We start from the raw sequence: 15,631 nt of genomic DNA on the forward strand, positions 1-15,631 counted from the left end.
CAGGGCTCGAAGGTCTGTTTTGATGCTAGTTGTGCTGGATTTAGTGGACTTTTCAAGACCATGTAGGGAATCCAAATCCCAGAGTTATTTTAGAGTCTACTTTGCCTTTGATGGGCAGTTTAGCTGTAGTTGGTTAATGTTTTGAGCATTTCTAACTTACCTTTGTGTCTTTTTGACTAATTTTAGTTTCTTTCAGATCATGTTTTTTATTGTTAGACATTCCAGATAGATACTAACCCCGTGAGATGAATTCTGGAAATAGAGTAAATCACTGTGTAGATGTCACCACAGTGACAGAATGGATCTAGAGGAGGAAATGCTGAGGAGTCTGGGTAGTTGACTTCACAGACACCAACTTGCATCCATGGCATTCATGTGGCATTAACGGCAAATTTTTTACTCTGGGCAGTAACTAAGGGAAATCGGCACTGATAGATGAGATTTAACATGGAGCACCTGTGTAGTGGGCATCTAGGTATTCAATTAACTCAGTAACTCTCAGCATCTCTCATCCTCTCACACTGCACATCATCTTGGTAGCTGCCAAGAAGGCAAGGGAGTTCACAATGTGCTGCACCAAGTGAAGCTAGCTTGCTTAATAGAAGGATAGAAGAATTTACCAGCAGTTGGATGCTTCTGTTGGACACAAAGATTAAGGCATCAGCGGCATGTTAAGATCAGGCAGGCTACGCGTCCATCATGAGAGACGGATCCTGGGTAGATTTGTCTGTGTAGCTCCTGGTGACCGACCCAAGGGATATGTCAACACAAGTAAAACCGCAACAGAACCCCAAGGTCAAATGCAGAAAACGCATGGCTCGTCCTGCAGAAAGTCCCAAGTCGCCTTCCACGAGTCAGGCGTCGTGGAGCTGTCTCGGATTGAGAACTATGGAACAGTGCTTTCCCACGTATTCTCAAATACAATGTCTGATGGACGAATATTGATAAAGTAGCTAGGGCATTAGTATGATGCTAGTACGCTCTCCTTATTGTGAACTGCCATTTTCTCAGGTAGAAGCCATGGCCTCCCAAAACCATCATAAGTTCTAATATCTTGGCAAGAAGGTTCCAGCGTCAGCAACTAAGTAGCCAGATTGCCTAGCAAGGAATGTTCTGAAACAAGAGAAACCTCTAATTTATTGATCTAAGATTGCTGCCATCCTTTCGTGACTCATGAGAGTCCCAAGGTACGCTGGGAAATTAAATGTGTTCTAGCTCTTCTTGCATGTTACTCCTAGAGTAAGCTTTGCAGCTGCGAAGTCTCACATCAACACATCAACCTGCATGCGCACTCTGTATGTTAAACTGACCTCCTCTGCAGGCGAATACTCGAGCACATCTGAAGTTCAGAGGAGCACCTCTCCTTGCCTCCTTAGAATACATATTTGAACGTGGGCCACGGATCATAACAATCAAGGAACGGACCAACCAAGCCCCTTTTTTTTCTCTATATATGCCACAGCTCCTAGAGACTCAATGTTGTCAGTAGCATCACCAGGTGAATGGCAGCTGAGATACAACTCACTGTAAAGAGTTGAAAACAATTGTGTTTTTGGTCCCAACGTTGCTATCGCACAGTAGAAAGTCTGTATCCCGAGGATTTGCACTTGAGTATCCCCTGCCACCAGCACTTGAACAGCAGTTTGCCATCACCTTCATTAGGTAAGGAGTACAGCTGACAGCTGTTGTCAGTAATATAAATATTAGGTACAATAACCATCTATATATTTATATAGAGAAGTTCCTCCAGATAATTGAAGTTTCAGTAGAATCACCATCATAACTAAAACCGTAGAGTTTGAAACTACTTTATATACTGTGTAGCTCATTGTTCAGAATTTCAATGTACAAAGAATTTCAACACTTTCACCATAGTGGAACTCAGACTTGAGATAACATCAATCTGAGGTATATCTGGCAGTAAAAGATAGACATCAAAGAGATCCCGAAATGATTTTGCATTCTAGTTACAAATGATGAATACTGTTAAAAGTTCTGACAGTCTATTTTATACTTTGTGGAAAAGACCATAAAGTTGAGTACATTGCATAGTATAGGATCATGTCTGATACCGTAATTAAAGTAAAGATTAATGAATAAGTATCAGTGGTGAACAATCTCCAAAGAAATAGGAGGAACTCTAATTTGGGAAAGCATGACATTGGTGAACAGTAAAAAATATTTCTATCAACATATTGAAACCTGAAGCATTGCTGAGATATTGCAGATCAATATTTTTCATTGTTGTATTTTCTCCAGACAAATGTAGGTATTAAGAAAGGGAAGGTCAAATCATTATTTCACTGGCTAAAATAAGTGAAGCTGAAATGAATGAGGTGAATGCAATGTGCCTGCTGCATGAATAAAGCAAGGATTTTCGAAGCCAATAGGTCACAGCAATGAAACCTATTGGTTCTGTGTTGGACTTACAATTGCTAAGCCACCTAGGGTAGCCTGGCCTAGGGTAAGACAGTCAGACTCCAGAAACACAAGTGTAAAGTTTGCACACCACTCAGCAGTAACTCAATGCAATTCCACACAAAAATGACACTACACCAATCTTTGTGTAAAAATACGAGCTGTTTTATAAAATTCTTATATAGATCTTTCTCGGTTGTTTGTATTTTAGCAATTAATTACACTGTACATCTTTACATTTTCCACAGCATCTCCTGTAACACTATGAAACTTCAGCTCAACCACCACTTTAACATTTTAACTTCCCACAATGATTACATTAGGATGCACTGTCTTGATACTTTAGATTAATACCTCCCCTCTCCAAGATCGGCACTTACAAGTGATGGCCTGTTTGTAGCCGGTTTCCAAGCACCAAAGATTTAGCATCTACTTCTGAATTCCCCCAATAGGCGAATCATAGGCATTAAATGAGATACAGATTAAATGGCATTCCATTTGGCAACTTGAACTAGAGTTACGAAACATCAATGGGATTGAGGAACTCACCTCCCTTTTGCCTCAGTTACTAAAGCGATTCAGAAAAGGGGGTGGTGATGAACAGAGTGCCTGAATTAAGCAGACCACTCTTACCCAGTCCAAAGATCAGGGCTTGATCCATCACCGTTTTTCAGCTCACTGCACCATCCCAGCTCAGAACTTGGCTATATGCAAATTAGTCTGTTCCTGTCCCAGTGCATGATGGGAACAGGGCAAACCAAACTACCAAGCCAATTCTTATACTGGGAAGGAAACAAGCTACCGGGGAAAGGTTTTTGGCATTTCAGCCTCGTCGGCCCGGCTTGCTTGAATCCTGATGGTGCAATGAGCAAGGAACTCACATCTGAGTATACCCTTCCACGCTTATGGTGGACAAAATGATTCAGAAAAGGGGGTGGTGATGAACAGAGTGCCTGAATTAAGCAGACCACTCTTACCCAGTCCAAAGATCAGGGCTTGATCCATCACCGTTTTTTAGCTCACTGCACCATCCCAGCTCAGAACTTGGCTATATGCAAATTAGTCTGTTCCTGTCCCAGTGCATGATGGGAACAGGGCAAACCAAACTACCAAGCCAATTCTTATACTGGGAAGGAAACAAGCTACCGGGGACCGGTTTCTGGCATTTCAGCCTCGTCGGCCCGGCTTGCTTGAATCCTGATGGTGCAATGAGCAAGGGACTCACATCTGAGTATACCCTTCCACGCTTATGGTGGACAAAATGATTCAGAAAAGGGGGTGGTGATGAACAGAGTGCCTGAATTAAGCAGACCACTCTTACCCAGTCCAAAGATCAGGGCTTGATCCATCACCGTTTTTTAGCTCACTGCACCATCCCAGCTCAGAACTTGGCTATATGCAAATTAGTCTGTTCCTGTCCCAGTGCATGATGGGAACAGGGCAAACCAAACTACCAAGCCAATTCTTATACTGGGAAGGAAACAAGCTACCGGGGACCGGTTTCTGGCATTTCAGCCTCGTCGGCCCGGCTTGCTTGAATCCTGATGGTGCAATGAGCAAGGGACTCACATCTGAGTATACCCTTCCACGCTTATGGTGGACAAAATGATTCAGAAAAGGGGGTGGTGATGAACAGAGTGCCTGAATTAAGCAGACCACTCTTACCCAGTCCAAAGATCAGGGCTTGATCCATCACCGTTTTTTAGCTCACTGCACCATCCCAGCTCAGAACTTGGCTATATGCAAATTAGTCTGTTCCTGTCCCAGTGCATGATGGGAACAGGGCAAACCAAACTACCAAGCCAATTCTTATACTGGGAAGGAAACAAGCTACCGGGGACCGGTTTCTGGCATTTCAAGCTTGTTTCCTTTCCAGTAAAGAATTGGCTTGGTAGTTTGGTCTGCCCTGTTCCCATGATGCACTGGGCCAGGGACAGACTAATTTGCATGTCAAGCCCTGATCTGTTGACTGGGTAGGAGTGTTCTGATTAACTCAGATACTCTGTCCATCACCACCCCCTTTTTGAAATTATTTTGGCCACCATAAGTGTGGAAGGGTATGCTCAGACATGAGTACCTTGCTCACTGCACCATCAGGATTCAAGCAAGCCGGGCCGAAGACGGCTGTAATGCAAGAAACCGGTCCCCGGAAGCTTGTTTCCTTTCCAGTAAAGAATTGGCTTGGTAGTTTGGTCTGCCCTGTTCCCATGATGCACTGGGCCAGGGACAGACTAATTTGCATGTAGCCAGGTTCTGAACTGGGATGGTCCAGTGAGCTAAAAAACGGTGATGGATCAAGCCCTAATCTGTTGACTGGGTAGGAGTGTTCTGATTAACTCAGATACTCTGTCCATCACAACCCCCTTTTTGAAATTATTTTGGCCACCATAAGTGTGGAAGGGTATGCTCAGACATGAGTCACTTGCTCACTGCACCATCAGGATTCAAGCAAGCCGGGCCGAAGACGGCTGTAATGCCAGAAACCGGTCCCCGGAAGCTTGTTTCCTTTCCAGTAAAGAATTGGCTTGGTAGTTTGGTCTGCCCTGTTCCCATGATGCACTGGGCCAGGGACAGACTAATTTGCATGTAGCCAGGTTCTGAACTGGGATGGTGCAGTGAGCTAAAAAACGGTGATCAAGCCCTGATCTGTTGGCTGGGTAGGAGTGTTCTGATTAACTCAGATACTCTGTCCATCACCACCCCCTTTTTTAAATCAGTTACTAAAGCGCTTGATAACTGTCTTATCCCTGGCAATGAAGAACAAGAGCCTTTCACAAGGGCTTTCCACAGTGGACCGCCAAGGTGTTCAAGTTATCAATACACTGCTCGCATCATAAATGCCCATCAATGTTTGTCTCTCCAAGTCAGCCCCGCAGCTCTAGCTCAGTTCACTCGGGCTCTGCCCCTGCCTCATCCAGCCTGTTTAGCGAGGGAAGACCGGCATCTAATTTCCAACTTCCCCGCCTTCCCTTAGAATCTCCTTACTTGCGGACAGCAGCGCTCGACTTTCCGCCTCTCCTCAGAATCTCACCAGGACTCGGTGAGCGAGCCTCTTCGCCAACTTTGGGAGGTCTGGGTGGAACTGCTGGGTCCGCGTCACACTGTCTCCTCACTGAAGAGACCTCCGTCACCAGGCACACGCCGGGCCTGCGCAGGGGTGCAGCGTCTGAGGCGCAGGGCCGGTCTCCTCCTCTCGCTGGCGGCGATGTTCTTGGCAGGTTCCGCCCAGCAGCGCTCGAAGCTCCGCGGACACTCCGCCCTCTCCCAGACGCTTCCGGACTCTACACAGTGAGTCTGCGCAAGGGAGCAGCGTCTGACAAGATTCGGCTCTTTGGCCTCACGATCGCCCCGTAGTGCAACCAAGGAACGGCTACTCTGACACTACCAGGGTCACGATCAGGACTCCTCCACTTCGCTCAGCAGCGGTGCCCTCCCACTCAGAAGCGGGTCAAGGAGAGGATAAGGTCCACTTCCACTACCACCTGAACTTAACTGGTGAGGGCCAATTACGGGCAATGTCAAGTACGGACCCAGGTAGAGTCTGGATCGCGTATTCCTTCCAATCCAGGCCTTGATTCTCACAAAGCTCAGGAATCCGGTAGTTTACTTCCACGCCAGATATAGTGGTCAGGAAGTCCCCACTCAGCAGGGCCAGGTCTATAGGAAAGGGGCAGCGACAGCAGAAGAGTAGCAACCCTCACACAGGAAGTCAACCCTCTAAGCTTCCTAACCCTCTTAACCCACAGCCTGCACTCCGACTGGTTCAATGGCTACACAAAATGGCCACCCTGCCCCAAGCCTTTTATAGTCTGACCACTAAGGTTCCAGTAGGGTCCAGAAGGTTCTAGAAGACTCTATGTTAACCTATGGGGCTTTCCAGGGGATGGCAGTTGAAAACCACCATTTTGTAGATCTGAGTGAATTCCAGTCAGAAAAGGGCACCTAGGCCTGAGGTAAAAGACTATGGGGGCAAAAGAGCATCTATCCCCCAGGTCAACACCATAAAAATCTAGTGGACACAAAAAGATGAAAAGGGTATGAGGGGCAAAAAGGGGGCAAAATAAATAAATAATAGGAGGGGCTACGCAAAAGGCCAGACAGGTCTAACACGCGTCCCCCCCAGCTGAAAGTGGGGAGGGCTACCCAACCCCTTGGGAGTCCTCATCACTAAGGCGGAAATACCTAGAGAGACCGTCTGCATTGGCGTGGTCCACTCCAGGCCGATGTTCCACCCGGAAGTCCATTCCCTGTAGGGAGATGGACCATCTCAACAACTTGGGATTTTCCCCCTTCATCTGCATCAGCCAACGAAGGGGTCGGTGGTCAGTCTGAACCAGGAAGTGCGAGCCAAACAGGTATGGCCGCAACTTCTTCAGAGCCCACACCACCGCAAAAGCCTCCCTCTCAATTGCACTCCACTTCTGTTCCCGGGGAAGCAGTCTCCTGGATAGGAAAACCACAGGCTGATCCAGACCCTCTTCATTGAGTTGCAATAACACTGTCCCAATGCCATGTTCTGATGCGTCTGTCTGGACAATGAACTCCTTGGAGAAGTCTGGGGCCCTCAGGACCGGTGCTGCACCCATTGCCTGCTTTAATTTTTCAAAGGCTTGCTGGCAAGCCTCTGTCCAAACTACCCGTCGAGGTTGTTTCTTTGAGGTAAGCTCTGTGAGGGGCGCTACAATAGTGCCATACCCCTTCACAAAGCGACGGTAGTAGCCTGTGAGGCCCAGGAAAGCTCGGACCTCAGTCTGGGTCCTGGGGGGTTCCCAGGCCATGATTGCCTCAATCTTTGCCTGGAGGGGTTGCACTGTTCCCCTATCCACCAAGTGTCCAAGGTACACAACCGACCCCTGCCCAATCTGACATTTGCTGGCCTTGATTGTCAGGCCAGCTTGTTTCAGGGCCTGGAGAACTGCTTGCAAATGTTGCAAATGGTCCTCCCAACTGCTGCTGAAGACAGCAATGTCATCCAGGTAGGCAGCGGAGAAACCCTCCATTCCAAGAGGACCTGGTTCACCAGCCGCTGAAATGTGGCAGGGGTATTTTTGAGCCCAAAGGGCATCACACAAAATTGGAAGTGTCCCTCAGGCGTGGAGAAGGCTGACCTTTCCTTTGCTCCATCTGTCAGGGAGATCTGCCAGTACCCTGAGGTGAGGTCAAAGGTACTTAGGGATTGGGCAGCTCCTAGCCGGTCAATTAATTCATCCGCCCTAGGGATCAGATGAGCATCAGTTTTGGTAACTGAGTTCAGTCCCCGGTAATCCACACAGAACCTCAGTTCTGGAGTGGTGCCTGGTGGAGCAGCATTTGGCACTAGAACCACCGGACTGGACCAGGGGCTGCTGGAAGGTTCTATAACTCCTAGCTCCAGCATCTTGGCAACCTCACCATGGATGCTAGCCTTCACCTTGTCGGACAGTCGGTAGGTCTTTGACTTCACTGGTGGGCTGTCCCCTGTGTCCACATCATGGGTACACAGGTGAGTCCTTCCCGGGACAAGGGAGAACAACGTTGAGTACTGTTCCAGTATCTGGCGGCAGTCCTCCCGCTGTTCAGGAGTTAGGGATGGGGGAGAGAATCACTCCCTTCACCGACCCATCCTTTTCCTGAGACGAGAACAAGTCTGGGAGAGGTTCGCTTTCCGCTTCCTCTTCCCCATCAGTCACCATCATTAAGATGACCTCGGGCCTCTCATGGTGGGGTTTGAGTCGGTTAGCATGTAGCACCCGTAGGGGCTGACGAGGGGTCTTAAGGTCCACCAGGTATGTGGCCTTACCCTTCTTTTCTAACACCTCAAAGGGGCCTGTCCAGCGATCCTGGAGGGCACTTAGCTCTCCAGGCTCCATCACCCACACTTTCTGGCCAGGCTCCAACTCCACCGGGTGAGCGTTGTGGTCATACCACTCCTTCATTACTGCCTGACTGGCCTCCAAGTTGTCAGAATCTTGCTTCCACAACTTCGCCATTTGGTTCCTGAAGGCCAGCATGTAGCTCACCACATCCTGGGGGGTTTCCTGGGAGACTTTTCCCATCCATCCTTCACCAGGCTGAGAGGACCGCGTACAGGGTGCCCATACAGAAGCTCAAAGGGGCTGGAGCCCACTCCCTTCTGTGGCACTTCCCTGTAAGAGAATAGCAAACAGGGTAGGAGGACATCCCACTTCCTCCGCAGGCTTTCAGGCAGACTTCTGATCATGCCCTTCAAGGTCTTATTGAACCTTTCTACCAGTCCATTTGACTGGGGGTGATAAGGAGTGGTGAACCGGTAGGTCACTCCACACTCCTTCCACATTGCCCGCATGTACGCTGACATAAAGTTGGTCCCCCTGTCGGACACAACTTCTTTGGGGAAACCCACTCGGGTAAAGATCCCCATCAGGGCCCTAGCCACCACAGGTGCAGTGACAGTCCTCAGAGGAATTGCCTCTGGGTACCGTGTGGCATGATCCACCAGAACCAGGATAAACCTGTGACCAGCCATTGTTGGTGGATCCAATGGCCCCACAATGTCGATGCCCACCCTTTCAAAGGGGGTGCTAACGACAGGAAGTGGTTCCAGGGGAGCCTTCAGCTTCACCCCTGTTTTCCCACTAGCTTGGCAGGATACACATGTCCGACAGTAAGTGTCAGACGCCACTTTCATCTGAGGCCAGTAAAAGTGGGGGACAAGCCGAGCAAAGGTCTTGTCCTGACCTAAGTGTCCTGCCAAGGGTATTGCATGAGCCAATTCCAGCAGAAAGGCTCGGTACCGTTGCGGGACTACCAAGGCCCTTGATGAACCAGGTAAAGGTACCTTGGGTTCACTGTAGAGGAGTCCATCCTCCCAGTAAATATGGTAGTGTCCCGCAACGTCCCCTGCTGCCTGGGCTTCAGCCTGTCGCCTCAGTCCCTCAAGGGTAGGGCACTCCTTCTGGCCCTTACAGAACTCTTCTCTGGTAAGCCCTCCCTCCACATGCCACTCAGCAGGGATGGGCAGGTCCTCCAGAGAAACTACTTCCCCCTCCACGGACTCCTGGTCCACCACCGCAGGTGGCCGATCTGTCACATGGGGTGTGGAAGCCGAAGCAGGCTTCTCCTGTCTTCGGGTCTGTCCCTTTGTGGCAGCGGGTTGGGCCTTTGTTCCAGGCTCCAACCCAGGCGAACTCCCCCTCTGGGCAGTCGCAGACCTTGTGCTTGCACAGGCCCAGTCAGGTGTACCCAGCATCTCTGAATGCGTCCGGTATTCCACCTCTCTCCATGCATTGTGCTCCATGTCATTCCCCAGCAGACAATCGACTGGCACGGCAGGGCTTACGGCAACTCGAAGTGAACCTGCAACCCCTTCCCACTCAAAGGGAACCTCGGCCACAGGGTAGTGGCCCATTCTGCCGTCAGCCATCGCGGCGGGGTGGAGTACGTTGGGAATCACCTGCTCTGGAGACACCAGTTGACTCCTTACCATAGTCATACTGGCTCCTGTATCTCTCAGAGCCTCCCCTCTCTGGCCATTGATGGTGATCCATTGCCCATACTTAGAAGTATTTGGGGGCACCTGGATCTTAGGAACCATCTCCCGTTCTCCCAGGGACACTAAGGTGACACCCGCCCACTCACCCCCCTTATCTAAGGGCAACTCCTCCCCGAGCGCTACTGTTAGAAAGGCGAACCTGGGGCGGCAGAAGGTGTCTGACTGACCACCCCCAGGTCTACCCCTCCTTCAGAGAAGGGACCGAGCGATGTCGAGGGGGGCCTCCGACGTGGGGGCCCTCTTCTAGAATCGTACAGCAGAGTAACTACACCACTACAAAAGTACACAACACGTAGATAGAGTTTTCAAGCTTTATCTGGCAATAGGTACCGTTTCAATATATACAGCCGATCCGGGGACCGGGAAAGTCTTGTGACAAGGGGTCAGGTAGCGGGACAGTCTTATAGATGGTCGGGGGTAAGGAGACCCTACGCACAGCTCTCAATCCTCGAGCTGGGGGGATTCCGGAAGGTTGGGCCGCGGCAGCGCCAGCAGGCTCCAAGGTGGTTACAGCAAAGATGGACCGCGGCAGCACCAGCAGGCTCCAAGGTGGTTACAGCGAAGATGGACCGCGGCAGCGCCAGCAGGCTCCAAGGTGGTTACAGCGAAGATGGACCGCGGCAGCGCCAGCAGGCTCCAAGGTGGTTACAGCGAAGATGGACCGCGGCAGCGCCAGCAGGCTCCAAGGTGGTTACAGCTAAGATGGACCGCGGCAGCGCCAGCCGGCTCCAAGGTGGTTACAGCGAAGATTGACCGCGGCAGCGCCAGCAGGCTCCAAGGTGGTTACAGCGAAGATGGACCGTGGCAGCGCCAGCAGGCTCCAGGTAGAACAGCAAGGTGAGTTCGTCTCAGGGTCAGCCGACAGCGTCAGCAGGGCTTCTCGACTCCGGGATACAACTGCCGTCCTACTCCGGGCTGGCCCAGATATAGGTCTGGAGTCCTTTGATGTCCGGACCCTCTCGCCTGGAGGTCAGAGGGGCCGGGATGATGGTGTCCAGACACCCAGCAGGGGGGTGGAGCCAGCGCCCAGGGAGGCCGGAGGGCGATCGATACCAGGCGTACGGGGATGGTTGGAGAGCCATCGAAACTCCCCTCTCCTTGTCTCTGGTTGAGTGGCCACTCTACCACCCGGAGGTTCTTGGTGCCTCGATGGCGGGCTTGCTGGGGCTGTGGTCGCGGCTGGGCCGGGACCACGTGTCTGTGACGTGATGGGCCCAAGATGGCGTCGGGCCCGGAATGTGGGTCCTTGGTGGGCACCGGACTGGTAACGCTGGGGCGGCCCAAGGGTGCCGTGTCAGTGGCGGTGGGCTGCCACGGGGCGGATCTGGTGGTTTGTAGGTCGTGCAGAGATGTGCCCAGGGCCGACCCGGGCTGGGTGGAGAGCCGATGTCGTCCGGGGCCCGCCATGCGGCAGGGGTAGGACCACGCCACGAGGCCGGGTCCAACACACGTCCCCTCCAGCTGAAGGCAGGGGAGAGTCACCCATCTTCTTGGGGATTCTCCTCGCCAAGGCGGAAGAATCTGGAGAGGCCGTCAGCGTTGGCGTGGTCGTTGCCAGGGCGATGTTCCATGGTGAAGTTCATCCCTTGGAGGGAGATGGACCAACGCAGCAACTTCGGGTTCTCGCCCCGCATCTGCATCAACCACCGCAGGGGCCGGTGGTCAGTCTGGACCCGGAGTGGGTGCCGAAGAGGTAGGGCAGGAGCTTTTTTAGGGCCCATATGACGGCGAAGGCTTCCCTCTCGATGGTGCTCCATCATTGCTCTCTGGCCAGCAGGCGCCGGCTGATGAAGGCTACCGGGCGGTCGACTCCGTCAGAGTCCATTTGGGAGAGGACGGCCCCAACGCCATGTTCCGAGGAGTGAGTATGGACGATGAACTCTCGCTGTAGTCGGGGGCCTGGAGCACCGGGGCGGTGCACATGGCAGTTTTGAGGTTTTCAAAGGCTACTTGGCACTCGGGGGTCCAGTGCACCTTCGGGGGTAGTCTCTTGGAGGTTAGTTCTGTGAGGGGCCCCACAATGCTCCCATAGTCTTTTATGAACCGCCGATAGTATCCCGTGAGCCCTAGGAAGGCTCGGATGGCGGTCTGGGTAACGGGGGGTTCCCAGGCCTGGATGGCGTCGATTTTGGGTTGGAGGGGAGCCACTTGGCCACTCCCCACTTGGTGTCCCAGATAGGTCACGGACCCTTGACCGATCTGGCACTTGCTGGCTTTTATTGTTAGTCCGGCCCGTTGGAGGGCCGTCAGGACTTTCCAGAGGTGGGACAGGTGCTCATCCCACTGAAGGCTGTCCACTGCAATGTCGTCTAGATAGGCGGCACTGAACTCTTCCAGCCCCGCCAGCACCCTATTCACGAGTCTCTGGAAGGTGGCCGGGGCGTTTTTCATGCCGAAGGGCATCACTTTGAACTGGTAGTGGCCATCCGGGGTCGAGAACGCGGACCGTTCCCGGGCTCCTGGCGTGAGGCCGATTTGCCAGTATCCGGCCGTGAGGACGAAGGTGCTGAGGTACCTGGCGGCTCCCAGGCGATCGATCAATTCATCCGCCCTGGGGATGGGATGGGCGTCGGTCCTGGTGACTGCATTCAGCCCCCGGTAGTCGACACAGAACCGCAGCTCCGGGGGCGGCGGCCTTAGGGACCAGGACGACGGGACTGGCCCATGGACTGTCTGAGGGTTCGACTACCCCTAGGGCTAGCATTTTGGAAACTTCAGCTTGGATGCAGGCCCGCACTCGGTCGGGGACTCGGTAGGCTCGGTGCCGCACGGGCGGACTGTCCCCAGTGTCAACGTCGTGAACACACCACTGTGTGACCCCGGGGGTGAGGGAAAATAAGTTTGCAAATTGACCCAGCAGTTTCTGGCAGTCCTGGCTCTGCTTGGGGGTCAGCGTGGGAGAGAGGGAGACCCCCTCGCCCGAACCATCTTTCTCAGAGGTGCTCAGGAGATCTGGTAGAGGCTCGGAGTCGTCCTCTGCTCCGTCATCGGTAGCCAACAACAGGCTCAGTTCGGTGCGGACAAAGTGGGGCTTGAGCCGGTTGGCGTGTAGGAGCCGGAGGGGGTTCCGGGGGGACTCCATGTCCACTAGGTAGGTGACGGGGCTCTTGCGCTCCACCACACGGAAGGGCCCTGTCCATTTGTCCTGGAGGGCGCCGGGGTCCACTGGGGACATGACCCAGACCTGTTGGCCCGGCTCAAATTCAATGGACGAGGCGTTTTCATCATACCAGCGCTTCATCTCCTCTTGACTGGCTTTTAGGTTGGTTTCGGCCAGTTCCCGGAACTTCCGTGTCTGGTTGCGGAGAGTCAAGAAGTATCGGAAAACATCGGGCGGAGCATCGGAGGGGGCCAGCTCCCAGCCTTCTTTGACCAGGCTGAGGGGGCCTCGCACAGGGTGTCCATATAATAGTTCAAAGGGGCTGAACCCCAAAGACTTCTGGGGTACCTCCCGGTAGGCGAACAGGAGACACGGCAGCAGAACGTCCCATTTGCGCCGGAGTGGTTCTTCCAGGCCCTTGATCATTCCTTTCAGGGTCCTATTAAACCGCTCTACTAGTCCATTCCCTTGAGGGTGATACGGGGTGGTGAACTTATATGCGACCCCGCACTGTTGCCATAGGGACCGCATATATTTTGATATAAAGTTTGTGCCCCGATCACTTACGACCTCTCGGGGGAAGCCGACTCTAGAGAAGATCCCCATGAGCGCTCGCCCCACTACGGGGGCTGTGATAGTCCGGAGAGGGATAGCTTCTGGGTAGCGGGTGGCATGGTCCACCAGGACGAGGATGAAGCGGTGCCCCTGAGAGGTTGGAGGATCCAGGGGCCCCATGATGTCGATCCCAACTCGCTCGAACGGAGTGGTCACCACTGGAAACGGTTGGAGTGGGGCTTTGATTTTCACCCCACTCTTTCCACTGGCTTGGCAGGTCGGACAGGTTCGGCAGTGGTTGTACACATCGCTGCGCATCTTCGGCCAATAATAGTGGGTCACCAGGCGGCTGTAGGTTTTGTCCTGCCCCAGGTGCCCAACGAGGGCACATCATGTGCCAGATTTAAGAGAAAGCCCCTGAAGGGGAGGGGGACGACTAGCACTCGGCTGGCCCCCAGCTCGGCGATTTTCTGTTCGCTGTATAGGAGGTCCTGGTCCCAATAGACCCAGTGGGACCCCGAGGGGGTTCCTGTGGCTTGGGTGGCGGCTTGTTGTCGGAGTCCCTCAAGGGAAGGACAGGTCCTTTGTTCCTGACGGAACTGCTCACGGGTGGGGCCCCCTTCTTGGCGCCACTGGGCTAGTTCGGGAAGGGGCCCGAGCTCGGAGAGTTCTTCATGGCTGGGGCCCGCGGCCCCAGTTCGGGTTCGGTTGTGGCAGTGGCGGGTGGTGGAGGTGCCGGCCATTCCGGTTCTTCGGGCATATTGTCTTCGGTGGGGCCGGCGTCCCGGGTGGACATGGATCGGGTCGTTACGCAAACCCATTCAGGAAGGCCTAGCATTCCCAGATGCTCTCTTCGTTCGATTTGTGCCCAGGGGGAACTTTCCAGGTCGTTCCCTAGGAGGCAGTCTACTGGGGCATCGTCTCGGACAGTGACTTTCAGCATGCCGGACACTCCCCCCCACTCGAAGGGGATGCGGGCCATCTGGCACAGGCTCTCGGAATTGTCCGCTGACCGGACAGGGCACAGAACGTGTGGCAAGATTTGTTCTGGGGTCACCAGATGGCAGCGGACGGCGGTTATGCTGGCCCCCGTGTCACGGAGAGCCTCGGCCCGGCGTCCGTTGATGGTGACCCACTGGCGGTACTTCTGGGTGTTGATCGGAATCTGGTCCCGAGGGATCATGTCTTTGTCGCCCAGGGAGGCGAGGCACATGGCCGCGGACTCCCAGTCTTCCGGTTCCATAGGGACCTCTTCTTCTTCCTCTCTTTCTTCGCTTAGAGCGGCTGCAGTGATTTGTCGACCGGGGGGGCCGGTGGTGCCGGGCCGTTGGTTCATGGGGCAGAGAGGATCATTGGCATAGTGACCCAGCCGTTGGCATCTGTGGCACGTAATGTTGGGGCGTGGTCCCGGTCGGGCTGGAGGGGCCCCCCTCGGGCCGGAGGCTGGGGTAGCGGAGGTGGGCGAAGACCCCGGCGGGAGGTCTCGGCCTCGGCTGATGCCCGACCCGCCGCCTCGCGGCCGGTGGTTCCCCGGGGACCCTCGTCTGTATTCTCCTGTGGGGTTCCGGTGGACACGGTTGCTCGCCCACCGATCTGCTTCGATCGCTAGTTTTCGCGGCTCGGTCAACTTGCTGTCGAGGAGGTGTTGTCGTAGTTCAATGAAGCAGTTGTTGGAGAGGTGCTCCCATAATATCAGGTCGACCAACTGCTGGTAGATAGTGACCTGACTGCCTTTGACCCACCCCTCGAAGGCTCTGCTAAAAAAGTTCACATATTCCACCCAAGTTGTACCGGGGATTTTTTTACAGTCTCGGAACCTCTGCCGGTACATCTCGGGGGTGAGTCCGTAGCGTGTGAGTAGGGCCGTTTTCATGTGTTCATAGGAAGTCATTTCGGTGTCAGGGAGTTCCAGCAGGGCGTCCCTCCCTTCGTTGACGAACTTTCCCCACAGGCCGGCGCCCCAGTCCTTCAGGGGCACCCGATGGGCGGTCATGGCCACCTCGTAGGCTTTGAACCACTGCTGGATGTCGTCGTTTTTGTAGTATTCT

Source organism: Lissotriton helveticus, chromosome 11 (assembly GCF_964261635.1).
Source record: "Lissotriton helveticus chromosome 11, aLisHel1.1, whole genome shotgun sequence".
NCBI classification, from domain to species: Eukaryota; Metazoa; Chordata; class Amphibia; order Caudata; family Salamandridae; genus Lissotriton; species Lissotriton helveticus.